Raw genomic sequence first — 15,359 nt, 5'->3', positions numbered from 1 at the left:
AAACGAGTCATTAGTTTCGTCCTTACATAGAAACCGTGAAAGCTAGTGATTGGAGGAAATATGGATTAGATTATTACATGTAACTTTCCCAATGGGTCAGCCAGCCCAATCCTTGTAAAAGCAATATAAGACCCAAACCAAAACTTATCCTTGGAGATGGAAGATATGGATTAGATAATTATAGATTGTGGGGCTGAAGTATTAAATAAAGCTTTTGACATTGTGAGTGCTCATTAAATATGTGTTTAGAATTAGATAAACCGTAATTAAGGGAGTCATTTCACACTAGTGTTCCTTCCACCTTGTGATGGTGGTGAGAATGGGAAACCTAATTTTTGGCGCACACTATGATTGCTATTGATGTTTACATTTGTCTTGTAACTTGTGTGCATGCATAATCTAAATTAGCTGCAGAAAGTGAAAGCACAAACAAAAGCCATAAATCCGTGATTAAATAGCGCTCCCCTTTGTCTCTGATGGGCCTACATGGACACCAAATCTGGTAAAACACCACTCATTTTTCTTCATTTTTTTCAACTCTCTCTCTCTTCTCTCTCTCTAATCCCATTATTAATTTAGGCAGATTATTGATTTATTCTTGAGCCTGGCTGCTGCTGCTGCTAGGGTCCATGCTTTTCAAATGAAAGTGATATACATAATACATGCATATATTATTATATATTAAGATTTTTTTAAAGTGATCCATCGAGTTGATGATTGCTAATTCACAAGTAGTGTTTTCCTGTATCGTCGTTTTCCTTGGTTTGCAGTAGTTGCAGATGATCAGTCACCTGAATTGCCGTGCATCATTCATAATGATTGAAACAACACCACAAGCACAGCTAGCTCATCATCATCATCGACTATATATGATGATGCCATGTGAAGAACTAATTATTTTCACGCAAAGTTTGAGATTTTTTTATTTTTATTGGGTAAAAATAAAATAAAAGTTAATTAATATGGAGTGGCGGGGGGGAAACAAGGCTAGCTCATTATTATTATTGATCGAAATTTGATCAGACATTCCCATTAATGAAGGAATGTTTGGTGATTCTCACATGATCTCATGGATAAAGCTTCATCTGTAATTTTAATCATTTCGATCATATCATCAAGTGCTTAAACTAACCCCCCTCCATTCATTTCATTTTTAACAAACAAACAAACACTGTTTTATTTTCCAGGTGCCATTCTTTTCTTTTCTTCTTTTCTACTCTCTTTTTTCACTTTTACAGTTTCACCTGCCATGAACACTTGTGAGTGAGAGGAAAGGGAAGGTAAGGCCAAACGTTTAGGGAAGAGAAGAAAAAAGAAAAAAGACAAAAGGGCCAGAACACAAGCATAAAGAAATGAATGAACCTAAACCAAGTGGTCCAACTGCTCTGAAAATTTGCACTCAAATTATTGCAATAGCAGCCAAAAATTTGGTGAACCTATATACACACACACCCAGTATATATACAGTTCGTTCGTTGTCTGCTTCTGGTCAAATTTACTGTTCAATCAAATTAATAATAACCCTATTCTCTTCCCAGTATTTACTGACCTGCACTTTTTTCTTCTGTTTTTTTTTTTTTGGCATGAAGAAAGTGCAGAACATTAAAACTTTTGCTGACAACTTGTAATTTGGATTATTATTATTAAGCCGTAATTAGCATTTGAAAGGGGGCAGTTTAGCAAACCCAGAAAAGAGTAAGAAGAAAAGTCCAAAGGGTTTGACCAACCAACCCTAACGCTATCCCTCTCAGAGAGAGAGAGAGAGAGAGAGAGTTTCTGTCTGTGTGACCTCACTCATTCATGGAATGATGCAATCATGCAACCAACCCTAAAAACTATCATCTCTGATATCTGACGATGACGGTCGTCATCACCCAAAAATCCAAGTACACAACGAAAGCCACGTGTACGGCCAGAAAAAGAATCAGCTCAGCATCTCTCTGTGATCCATAATACTATCAATGCACAGGAGAGAGATGTAAACGTGGGAGTGAGTTGGGCGAGGCAAAGGAGGACAGCGAGAGAGAGAAACCAACAAAACCCCTACTGAGTCTGTGGAGAGAGAGAGAGAGTAATACTAATAATGATGGGGGCGGGGCGTGGCGTGGTGTGGTTATACTACTGTGTGGGGGAGAAGGGGGTTTTGTGGGACTGGGACCCACGTGAGGGGGGGTGGGGGGTGGCTTTAACCGGGGCCGTACACAGAGCAAAAAGATTCCGCGGCTCTTCAGAGGGGTGGTGGTGTGAGAAGAGAAGCAAAACCCCCTCCCTCCTCTGCTCTCCTCTCCTCTCCTCAAATGAAGTGAAGACTCAAACACACAAAAACAAACTTCGTTTTGCGTTTTGCAGGCTAACTGACAATTTTTGCCGTTAATTAGCTTCCGTCATCTTCCCAGCCACCTAATTTCATTTATTTTCTACTCTCTCCTACAATTCAATCGGCTCCACTTATTGGCTCGGCGCGCTTCCACGACTCACCTAGCCTGTCCTGTTATCACTCTTCCCGCTCCTTTTTATTACATTTCAGTTTTGCCTCCTTGCTTTTCTTATTATCTTATTTTTACCCCTTCTATTTTTGTCAAAGAATTTTTCTCTCTCGCAAATTATAGTTTGACATATATGCTCAATTATTATAATGCATTCAATCTAAACTCACGTGGCAATGAGCTAGAAGATCCAAAAAAATTTAAGTTTCTAATGTAGGATGGTTCGAACTCGGCCAAAACATTCGAATTTACTTGATACATATCGATTTCTAAACGGTGATTAAGACTTGGAATTTATCTTAAAACTTCAAGTAAAATAAAAAAGTGAATCATTGGTTACAATTTTCTTCGTTACTAAAGAATGTAGTACAAATATCCGAAGTTCATTCGAAAATCTTGTACAAAATAAGAAAATTATGTGGTTCGTTTATTTGGAATTAGGAATTCCTACTTACTTAACAATCGCAAATTTTAAATGAAGGAATAACCACTTTCTCGTTATGACCAAAAATAAAAAGTATGATTGGGACATTTTTGTTCACTTATTGCCCTTCCTATGCAACCATTGAATTTTGGTCACCATATTTCTTACAAACCTTGTTTTAATTTTTAATCTTTATTTTATATTTTGTATTTATGGAATCACGAGGCAGCGAATGAAAGGACAAGAAAATTGAATTGAGTGCGGTGTGTCGCAGATTCAGAACGTGGCCCCGCAGGCCGCAGCCAGTACATTGTGTTACGCGGAATATCTTTCCTTAAGATATTTACATCAACCGCCCGCTGCAAATTACAAATCCCACGTTCCTAATTTACCCAAATACCCCTACTCTGCCCCCACCTCCTCCGTCCTTTCTCAGGGGCATTCTCGCTAACCAAAAATTGCTAATTGCTATGCGACCAGAACAGAACAGAACCAGTACAAAGCTTTCCAAAATTTTGTATTTTATTTTGTATTTGTTGCAAGTTTCAAAATATGTAGGCCCACTTGTCAATGCTATGCTACAAATAGCCCTATAGCTCTCTCCCTCTCAACTTAGTTGTAACGGAAATTATATTGTTTTGTTACAATCGGCCACTCGAAAATGTTGTCATGTTTGTCATGATGTTATTGGCCGAATATAACAAAATAGCGTTATTCCCGTTTCATGGAAGTACTTCTCGGAGGAGGGAGGTGGGCTTTTAGGGTAGGACCAGCTAAGCTACCAGTTGAGTGCAGTGCAGACAGCAAACAAATTTGCAAAAGTGCTGTAGATTCTGCTGCTGCTTGTAATTAAATTGTGAAGAAGATTTAAATTCTAGCTGGATTGTTTCAATCTTGGGTCCTTTTCTCTTGATTTCAACCTTTCATGCATCAGCTTTTTGGGTCCCTTGATGGAGAGAAGTTATCAAAGATTTAGAATCTTATGATCAATTGGTTCCTTCCTGCAACATGTTAACGTATTTGGGGTTTCGGGGTTGACAATATTATTTTTATTTTTATTTTACTATAATGTTGTAATCGATTAATATGTCTGTATTTATATGCAGAATTTGTTAATTTCATGAGACATTTTGTTTGTTGTGTGACATTGAAAAGTTACATGTATGGTGAAGGACATGTTTTGAGTTGACCAACTGTTCTGAGTTCACTAACACTCACAATAACACATCTTCTATTAAAAAGTGTTGTGAGTATTATATCTCACGAGAAAAGTAAAACTTTGCATAATAGTATTTAACAGCTTCCAGAGCATCTCTAAGGGAGATGTCAAATATTAAACATTAAATTTAAATTTGATGGCTTATGTGATAATTTTACATATAACAGAGTTTTACATTCCACCCGACGTGTTAAATTAAAATATTTGTGTTTATTGGTTTATTACTGACTAGGCACATTAATTGAAAGAAACAAAATAATGAAATAACATCATAAAGTCAAACAACTAAAAATAACAACATGAAAGAGAAATGTTATTCCGCGGTAGGATTTAATGTTTCAATTAGAGTGATTTTGGAGTTTGTACAACATTATTTTTCTTGTTCATAAACTACGCACTACAATACCATACGATTATGATTTGCTCTGAAAACTCTTGTTAAGTTGCAACACATTACTTCTAGCCACTAATTAATCCTTCCTTAGGGACACAAGACATCAAATTAGGGTGATAAAATATGTCGGCTCTACAAAATTTTGAGACAAAGAATATGACACACACTCATCATAGGCAGAAAAGATTGACAGAAAAAAAAATCCAAAAGATGTTTAAAATAAAGAATACATAATTAAATGTGATGAAGTGACATAGCCCAAATATGTTTTAAATTATGAACATGGTTGTAGCTTAGGGGGCTTAGCATTCAGTGATGAACTGTTTGTCTAATGAATAAGGTGAAGTCTTGGTTCAATAAACAGACTACAAACTTAGGCATTTAGGGAGAGTTATTTGGTCAAAAGGTGCTTTCAGTAGGGTTTGAAGTTTAAAACCAATAAAAGATGCTTAAATTTATTGTACTAATTGCTAATTTAATATTAGTGGACAAGCAGTCCTAAACCTTTCAGCAATCTATGAGGCTATGAGCTCAAAAGAAGGCGCTATTATTAGGTGCTATGCTCAAACATTACAATCACATTGAAAGATGCAATGTATGAAATCCAAATTTGGTACACACTCCACTTTGTGGTGGACTTTTTTTTCTTCGAAAAATTTCCTTGTTCCGGCATGTCAAGCTCCAATGCATAAAGCAAAAAAAGAGGGTACTTACCCAAATCACATTTAGTGGAATTATGCAAGCATCAGTCAATCACGCAATTAGTGGATTTATTCTAGTATCATTTGTGGGGAGTGATTATGAGCAGTTTATGAGCTGATGCTAACGCTCCTATTATGTATGAAATTGACTAATTTACATGTGAAAAAGACAATCCCACAAGTCATAACACGGAGACAGAGAGCCACCCTAAGCATGAGGAATTGTTTTCCCTCATAGAATTCTTCCCCTAGTGCTAGGGCATGAAATTCTTGGCCTAGAGAAAGAGACAGTGTCGACCAAAAAAACAAAGAAAAAGAGAAAGAGACAGTGGCACACATGCAATGTAGTAAAGGAAGGCTAGTTTGGTAGTGTTCTTGGGAAATCAAGCAAAATAGAGAAAGCATAAATATTGTCCTGAATAATATAAATACATCGGAATGTGGGGGCATAAGTCCCCTCCACGCCAAACCGGCTTCCGAAACCCAAAAAACAGAGAGAGAGAGAGGGAGAGAGAGAGAGCGCGCGCTGCCATGCCACTGGCAGCCTCTCTGCCTACATTTTGGGGTTGGGTGAAAAACGGTGTCGTGTTAGCCACTGTCCAAACCAACATGGCTCCCATGTGATTTCTCTGCTCTAATTCCTTGGTTCTTGTGCTTTGAACCTTGAATTCTTTGCTTTGACTTATGAAATTCTATATTATTATTAAATAATATTAATTTAATAAAGTTTGATTCTTTCTTTGCTTGTGGGAAAATCCTCAAATCAAAACCCTTGTTTTTAAGCTTTTTAAATGAGAATCTCAATTGCTTGTTTGAATGAATAAGTAGGCTGCATGAGTCAGGAAATGTGGCTGCTGCTGCTGCAGCTAACTCCTCTGCACCAAATTTGCACCAACTCCAAGACCCAGTAACTTTACTCATACATTCTGCCACGTTTACACTGTCTATATAAATATATATATAGGCTTATGGCTTTCTGGGTAACACATAAATAAATATGCAATTTGTTGTGTATATTACATATTAAAAACACATTTAGTTTAACTTTTAGTTTAATTCACAGTTTACGAACTAGTAAAAAGATATTTTTATATCTTCCACTTTTTGGAAGAGTCTTTGATGTAAAAAACATAATGGGTGGGTAGTCATTTCAAGAACAAAACATGATGAGAGTGGAATTTACTTTTGTTTTTTGTTCTTTTTTACTTTTAAGTGAGGTGACTTCCTTCAAAACATAATAGCCCAACAAGCTTCAAATGTTTTTTACTTCATACGTTGGAAGTTACTCCATCTTTCTCGTGAAGGATTTCATTGCCTTTTTTTTACTTTACATCTATCATGGTGGTTGATATATCTCAATTAAAGCGGAAAAACTCTCTTCTAAGTAAGATATTACTATTTTACTATTCTCGACTAATAATACAATGTCGTTGTGTATGAAAGTCTCTCACTAACTAAAGGGTCTAGGACCTACTGTTAGCTGTTAAGTGTCGCGTAATGGTAAAATGGGTTTTGTTTCTCTCATGCAGTACAATTAGGTCAAATCACCGTATCCGCCAACAACAAAAAAATTAAAACTTTTAATACAATAGAAAGAAAAGGTCTAGAATTGTAGGACCCTTACGCATTTTATCCAACCTAAATTAATTAATAATAATTGAACTTATATAACATGTCCAAATTTAACAATCTACATCCAGAAACAGCAGACAGACGCATGCAGGTCTGCTTTTTTCTATAGTCATACTGAATGATTGAGCACTTGAAACAATCTCCATTTGTCTTCTTTCAAGTGAACTGAGACAATGAATTCAACTGCATAAACTTAAGGGGGTTGAAACATGAAATTCCCTTCCAACAAGATCCCATAAAACCTCACTGCTATTCTCCATTTTCTCTGCTCGCTCATAATTCTTAATTTGGGTTGCCCTTCCACAGACAGAAAAGTATGTTCTCTTATTCTTTTAAATTTAAAACTCAAGCACTGCTGTAAGGGGGTGTGTGTCTTGCCCTAATTTATATTATCCAGTCTCTCCAGATATTTCAACGTTTTCAATTATATCACAGTATTAAATATTATATAAAACATGCACCTTCTTTCTTTTTTTTCCTTTTTTTTCCTTTTTTGCTATATATAACTCAGATAGACAGTGATGCTAGTAGGAACATGTATTAAAAAAAATTCGAGCTATCCACCACCAAGAAGTAGTGGTAGCAGCACTGAAGCCACTCGTTTGTTTCTAAGCATGACTATCATTATCGAGTCGAGCTTTGTAAATAGTTCCTATCGAGTCGAGCAATATTTTATTTTCTAAGATGTCGGCACTCTGAGTTTGTCATTTAAAATTATGAAATCTTGATTGGGAATGTAGAAGGGAAACTTGAGTTTTGAGAGTATAAGCAAGGGAGCTGATTTCCCCATTCTTATTTTATCCACTTGCACTTTTTTTTGCTTTTTAATACTTTTTACTCAATTTTGTTATTTCTCTTTTCTATTCTATCCCTACTCTACATTAATTTCTTTTTTACTTCATTTTAATATTATTTCTTTTTCTTTATACTTAATTTTCTAACTTACACTTCATTTTCAGTATTAAAGGGAGAAAAAAAAAACTTAATTTCTTACTCAATTAAAGGAAAAAAAAAACTGAAAATAGAGTGCAAGTTGGAAAATTAAATATAAAGAAAAAGAATGAATATAAAAGTAAAATAAAAAGATATTAATGTAGAATAAGGGTAGAATAAAAAAAAGAAGTAACAAAATTAATTAAAAAATATTTAAAAGCAAAAGGAAGTATAAGTGGAGAAAATGAGAGTGGGCAAATCATATCTCATAAGCAAAAGCTGTCAAACTTGTAAATTTTCTTTCCTTGGTCAAAAACTCTGTAAATAAGCTAGCAGTCTACAGTTTCAAAGTGCAATTATTATCAAAAGCAAAATCTTTGAACTTTATGAACAGAAGATGGAGTAGAATCGAAGAATTTGACCTGCAGGCACAAAAGCACAGGAGAGATGATGATGAGGAAAATAAAGTATGACCCTCCACCCATTTGTAGGTTTTGTCAAACATTGTGGTGACACATTACACCAAAGTCACATCTGCAACAATGTCACTTTTGTCTCTCAGAAGGGGCAAAAATTTTTAAAAAAATTTAAAGAAGAAAAAGAGTAGTCCTCCTCCAATCTTGTTAATGAGATTTAACGATTCCAATCTTGTTAATGAGACTTAGTTTGAGTGTTTATCAAAGTAATATAATTATAATCATTTGTTGTGACATGGCATCTCTCGGAAATCCAAAGGCACGTGAATATTTTAAAACGCAGATTCAAGGACTGAAAAAAGTCGCTCAATGAACAGCTTATAAGCATCAGCTTTTCTGATCTTAATCACTTTTAAGGCAACTCATGGTAATCATTCTGTTTCTGTAGCAAATCTTTTCCGTCTGTCAAATTACAAGATACTGCAAGCAATGCACTTTCGCTCAGGATAAGCCATGGTTTTGTTAGCCAACTCTTCTCTCCAGCTAGGACAATCTAATTTTTTTAATAAGCAAAATTAATATATATATATATATATATATATATTTTATACACAGGGAACTTCAGTTGAGGGATGCTCTTTAAAATAATCTACGAATTTGGTTTTAACGATCCAAATAATCTATTTTTTAGGTCTTCATTTATAGATCATCATTGCAAAAAATTAGACCAATCAGAAACCGTTTTAATATCCAATTGTATCCTATAAAATTAATGAACACAGTATTTCAAGAAAGTACTAAAATTTCAATAATTCAATTGAATAGTCAAATGATATCGAATTCAAGTGATTTTTTTGCAAAGATGATCTTTGAATGAGTATCTACAAAATAGACGCTTTGGATTAGTGAAATACAATATGGAGTGGGGCCCTACAAATATGTCCCTCAAATAAGCTTATTTGAGGGATTCTTCAATTGAAGCTCCCTATTTATATATATAGCTTCAAGTTGAGGGACTTGAACTCGCCCCGTTTAGAATATATATAATTTATTTTTATATAAATATATTATTAAGATGTGTGATGGTGATGTTACCTCCAGGGCAGAAACTTGTTAAGGCCTGAAGGGGCCTGCGCCCTCACAAAATTTTGACACAATTTAATATTTGGTCTTTGCTTTCTACTGGTTTAGGAAGTATATATGATAATTATTGCTTGTGGCCCCTCACAATAAAGAAAAGATGTGTTTCTCTAAGTAAAAGACTAAGTGATTTCTTCAAATAGGAGCCAATTAATAAAATAAATAAATAAAATAAAAACAGTCAATCAAATAAAGTTTCGAAAAATCTTCTTTATTAAATAAGAAGTAGACTTTTACTCAAATAAAAAAGGATCGGAATTTTAATTTTTGTTTCTATATGAAGTAACATGAACTTAATTTGAAGCAGCCGCACACATCAAAAGAAAATAATTGAATTTGGTTGTTTGCTCTCCAACCTCCTGCTTCAAAAAATTTTATTTCAGGTTGGATAACTTTACATAGTCATAGTTTTTTTCGTTGTTTATTTATTTTTCATGAGAATATATTTGTATATGTTTATATGAGTGAAAATTGAAGTTTTTTCATTGTTATAGTTATATGTTTCGTATCTTATATGTTATATGCATAGAATATGATTTTTTTTGTCGTATCTCATAGATGGTTTTCGAGATATGAAAGAAAGACGAGTGTTATTTTGATACCTAATTGTTTTGTGCCTTTCATTTTTCCAAACTTTGTTAAGGTTGAAATTTTGAAATTTTTTAATGTCTTGTTAGATCTATATGTTGGCCTCAAAACACATAAATTCTTGGCTCCGCCACTAGTTACCTCTATAATATGATGATCATGTCTTGGTCTTGGACATGTAGTTTTGAAATGTATTAATTTTTTTAAAATAGTCTAGATTTTTAGTTAATAAAAATTTAATTGAATACATATGTTGTGCTCATAGTGCTTTTTTCTCGTTCAACAAAGTAGTTTTTTTTATTTTTTTTATTTTAATGGGGTGGGTCTGGAAACCCGTTTCCCAGGCGGGGATTGGGAATGCGGGAATGGGAAAAAATGCTTAACGAAAATGGAGATGAGAATGACATACCCACCCTCAATTCGATCCATTGCCATCCACTAAATATGTCTATATTTCTCTCAATTCAACCAGATATATGGTTTTATGAAAATATATCAACATTGGTGTGTGTTCTCTAATTCCTTACATACTAATTTATGACTCTTACAAAGTCGGTGTCATATTCCAACAAGGCTCTTATGTAAATGTATATATATATATATATATATATGTGTGTGTGTGTATTCAACAATTAAAAGCTTAATTTTGACCTAAGTACTATATATATTATGTCAGGCACTCAGTCCCAAGTGGGATATGCATATTCATCCAACAACTAATAGTACTATGGAATTACGAGTGCTTGACCAAAACGCTGCAGTTGCATAGGTTGCAGCACAGCACACACATCTATATATTCACTTAATTTAGCCTTAGAATTTTCAAACATGGAGGAAAGCAAACTAGGGAGAGAGGAGACAACACCCACTCCAATCAAGGCATCCTGTAAAATGTCAAAGTCTTGAAAAATCCATTCTATATCATTGATCCTCATGACTTTATGCAGAAGCACACTTTAGAAAGTGCTCTCGTGGTTTCTCCAACTCCACTTGCACATATTTCTCAATGTTCTTGGTAACTGAAAATTAAAAAAAAAACACAATTGCAGAAATATGCATATGAAAACAACTGTGGACTATCCTATCCTATTCAATCCTATGCTTGGCCACAATACGATCCCATCACATTCTAAAGATATCAAATCAATTTTACTGTAAAATGTGATGGAACATAACACATGGTGTGCTCTCAAACGATACAATTCTGGTTTTGCCACATGAAAACAACTGGGAACCAATTCAAACTTACTAATCAGAATTCACTCAAGTCATGTCACCCCACCCAACTTGTTTTGCCATATATTTTGTTAGATAGTGACCATTAACTGTATTCACGTTCCATTTTATGCACGAGTCCTATTTTAGTTGGCATGATTAGAAATGACAAGTACATTATTTAACTATCTTAAGTACATACGTGAATTAGGTCAGTTGGTCGAAACAGTGTGTTTGCCCCTTGTTAAAAGAAAACTAAAACCTAGCCCAAGTGATCATGCGATGCTCTAGTTTGAAAATGTAGTACTTTGTGATGATATTAATTTGCTTAGAGATAACAATAACAATAATTGAAGAGTTATTGTATGCATCAATATTGGTGTGCGAAATGTCAGACGAAGCTTGTAAAGTATAACTAGTATTGAGGACTTTTATCTTGATTTAATGTTTGATATATATGTGCATGCGTGGTGCTTGTTCATGGTGTGGCTTGAGTGGGTTGAAGAGGAAATTGGAGAGGGACCTAAAAATGGACCACTCCAAACTCATAAAGTCCTTTGGAAGTGGAAGGATATGGTGGCACGCCACAACCCACCATGCCTACTTACAAGAAATTAAAGACTTCCACCCTTTTACAGACATATTGAATTTCAACGCCTGCCTTGATCATTACCATTGTCCCCAAACGTGCATGATCATTTGATCTAGTAACGTTCGGTCTTTATTTTATTAAAGAAAATGCTGATAAATTCAAATCTTATAAACAACAATTGTCAAATAAATATAAAAAAAATTAAAAACATTCGTCCTTATACAAATTGTCTTTATCCCATCATCATTAATTTTCTACAAAACTTGTTTTGCCTTTAAATGCCTAGAAAATGACCCGACAAAATAGTATAAGCCTAGAAAAATTAATTTCGAGTGGAATCTATTTTATTTTATTATAAAATAAAACCCTATTCTCGACTGCTAAACAAATGGGTATACAAAATTCAAAAATTGAATTTACAAACCTCAAAAAACAACAAAATTTGTTTTCTAATAGCAACTTAAGTATATGATTTGCTTTCATCTTTCCATCATATAATCTGTGAATTTGCTCATCGAGAGTGTAATCAGGTTGCATATTTACTGGCAAAACAAACACTTCTATCTCCTGATTTTCATGTTTGGTTGGAAGATGGTCCTTATGACAAAATATTTTCTTAATTCTATCATTAGGAATTGTTTGTTACAGGTTGTGATGTAGTGGTTCTATTTTTTCTTTGTTGGATTTTCCTCCGTTATGAACTTTTTAAGGCAAGATTTTAATGAAGTCACATTATTTACATCACTATAGTCCAGTTCTTTGTATTTCTGACTTGTGATATTGTTGTTTCAATAAAGTTATCTTTCTTTGATTTTAAAAAAAAAGTATGTGATTTACTTGTTTTTTTTAGGGAGATTCACTATTATACCCAATATAGGAGCCCAAATTATAAAAAAACCTATATTAAATGGACTTTAGAAACACACCAAAAGTCCATTTACAACATAACAAAAAGGTTTTTCTTTTAAATTATAAAACTGTCATTGATTTCTTGAAACAAATCTAACCCCACTCAATAAGGCATCAAAGTAATTTAATAATCAAAATTAAATTCAATAGTGCCAGCTATCATTTTTTGGATTTTTGTTTGTTTGTTTATAGAAATTAAATGGTATAGGATTTATTTATAGTTTTAGTTCTAACTTCTAAGAATGGTATATGACTAAATATCTCTTTGTTTTAATCAACATTTGTGATTTACTTGTTTTCAACCAAAACAAATATTTGTGATTTTTAATGCACCGGCACGTACGGATTGTGCATGAGTCAAGTGCGTAATAATTGAAAATGGTTTTGGAGACAATATACAGATACGGTGATTTGACCAAACAAACAAAATGGCCTAACCCCATCTCTGCCATCCATCACTATTTCTATTTGGATACATTTGGCAGGCAGGCAGGCAGACCCCTTAATTACTTAAATTACTTAAGTGCCCCCAACATTTTTAGATATATTTACTTTTAATAAATTTTACTTCAATCCATAGATTAATTCAAGTTTCTATCATTGGAACTCGCAAATTCACTTCGTTACTCTCTAGAAATTTAAAATAATTTTGTACATGAAATTACTTTACTATTTGTTCATCAATTTGTTTTTTATTATTATTTAAATTTCGGTTTTTAAACATTAAAAACCTAAAATTATATTTAATAAAAATACCATTCATTCATGATTCACCCTCTAAGTTTAGGGTTTCAAAGAATCATGAGTTCCAACTCTATCTTTGTTTTTTCTATTCACTATAGTTTAAATGATTACTTCGTTTGACCTCACTATTATTCTCACTTTACTACTTTACTAATATTGGACCCTTTGTTTCTATCTTCTTGTGGTTGATTCTTATTTTTTCAGGATAAATATCGAATGAAAGAAAGAGGTTTGTAACTCAAATAGTTAAGAGCAGCTACTCTGCACTTCTTAAGTTCAATTTTCTCATTGCCCAATATTTTTTCAAAAAAAAGAATAAATATAAAACGGCGCCTTCTTTAGTTTATTATATACAAAGTTCCAAGGAATGTAGTCTATGTCTCTCAAATATAATGTAGGTCAAAGAAAGTAGCATCCATGAGAGAAGTCCAAGGAATTAGAAACAAATGATAATATACAAAAATCATAAACTTGACAACTTACCAAATAAAAATAAAAATAAAAACTTTTCATTAGTTTTAGTTATATAATTTTGAAGGATGAGACTGATTAAAAACCAGCCCTGAAAGTTAGTGTCCGTCAATAATTAGCAGAAGACAGAAGTAAAGAACATATAGTGACAAAAAGAACCACATTTAGCTTCCCTAATGTGCAAGCTTTTCATAGAGTCTTGACTTAGCTTGGAGGTTAATTAAATGTGACATGATTTTAGAAGAATAGCTACCCAATTAATTAAGAGAAGTAGATGAGGACCCACGTGAAAGTTTAGGATCATTATCAATTCAAATCCTCAGTCAAAATTAAGGGCCCAAAAAAGATGAAAAAGTGAACAAGTAACAGAAAAGGCTCCAGCTTCCTGTCTTCTTCATCATGCGTAGCACTTTTTTCCCTTTGGTGAATCATGGTTAAGCCTCTCTCTCTCTCAAGCTTAGGATTATTGTTAATTTTAAACTTTAGTTTGAATTCCCCCTCTTAGTGTCCGTTTGACATTGCTTATTTGGGATGATAAGTGATTTTTTAAAACATTTTGGGAAGTCCAGTCCGGTTGGTTAACTATGAGAAAATCACTTATTGTTAAAAATTGATGTGAGAGAAAGGTATAAGGGAAAGCAGCTTATGAGGTGTTTTCATTTTCTGATTATGTAGGAATAAGTTTTAAAGAGATGTTGGGTTTAATGATTATGAGGGAATCAGTACTAATAACACTTTTAACAAAAAGTTTACTAAACGCCAAACTGTTTTCTTTCACAGCAAATCTAACAACAATTATTTTCACAATACAACAATAACAAACTGGCCCAATCAGTTAAATTAATTTCAAGTATTTTAGTTTAGATTGTCGCTTTTATATACAAAATAAAAAAGAATAATGCACTTGCTTTTAACCTGAATTTTATATTATATGTCTCATTATTAATTTATGAAGTAACGAACAATTTAACAGGTCAACAACATAACATCATCACCACGTTAATACTGTGAAATATGTCACACAGAAAACATTACTTTTTGGAAAGAGAAAATATAAAGAAGCCAAAAGAAGAAACACGATTTTGTTGAAGCAAAGCATTTGTAAAATAGCGGAGTGTGTTGTTTGGTTTGTGTGAGTGTGTGCCGTTTGGCATGCATTATATGCAAAATTGCATATACATCCAAAGGAAGCCCATCCCCATACTGCCTGCCATGCACCCATCCATATTCCATACACCATCCCATGTGAGTATGAGATTCCCTCTCTCTCTCTCTCTCATCAGCTATCTCACCTACCTGTCAAAGTCGTCCTCATCCATCTCCCGCCACGTGTCGACTTGCATGAGTGACAATTGGTGGGCTTATCTATGATATTTCACATTTGGACAGAGTTTCATGGTTGTTCGAGTCGAGGATTGGGTTGGTCCAAAGCAGGAGGAGGATATGTGATTCTTGGTAACCAATCAGCGTCAAGAAATATTGGATCTGGAGCTAC

The sequence above is a fragment of the Prunus avium genome, chromosome 1 (assembly GCF_965620075.1).
Source record: "Prunus avium chromosome 1, drPruAviu1.hap1.1, whole genome shotgun sequence".
In the NCBI taxonomy this organism is placed as follows: Eukaryota; Viridiplantae; Streptophyta; class Magnoliopsida; order Rosales; family Rosaceae; genus Prunus; species Prunus avium.
Note: the sequence above shows the minus strand (reverse complement) of the source record.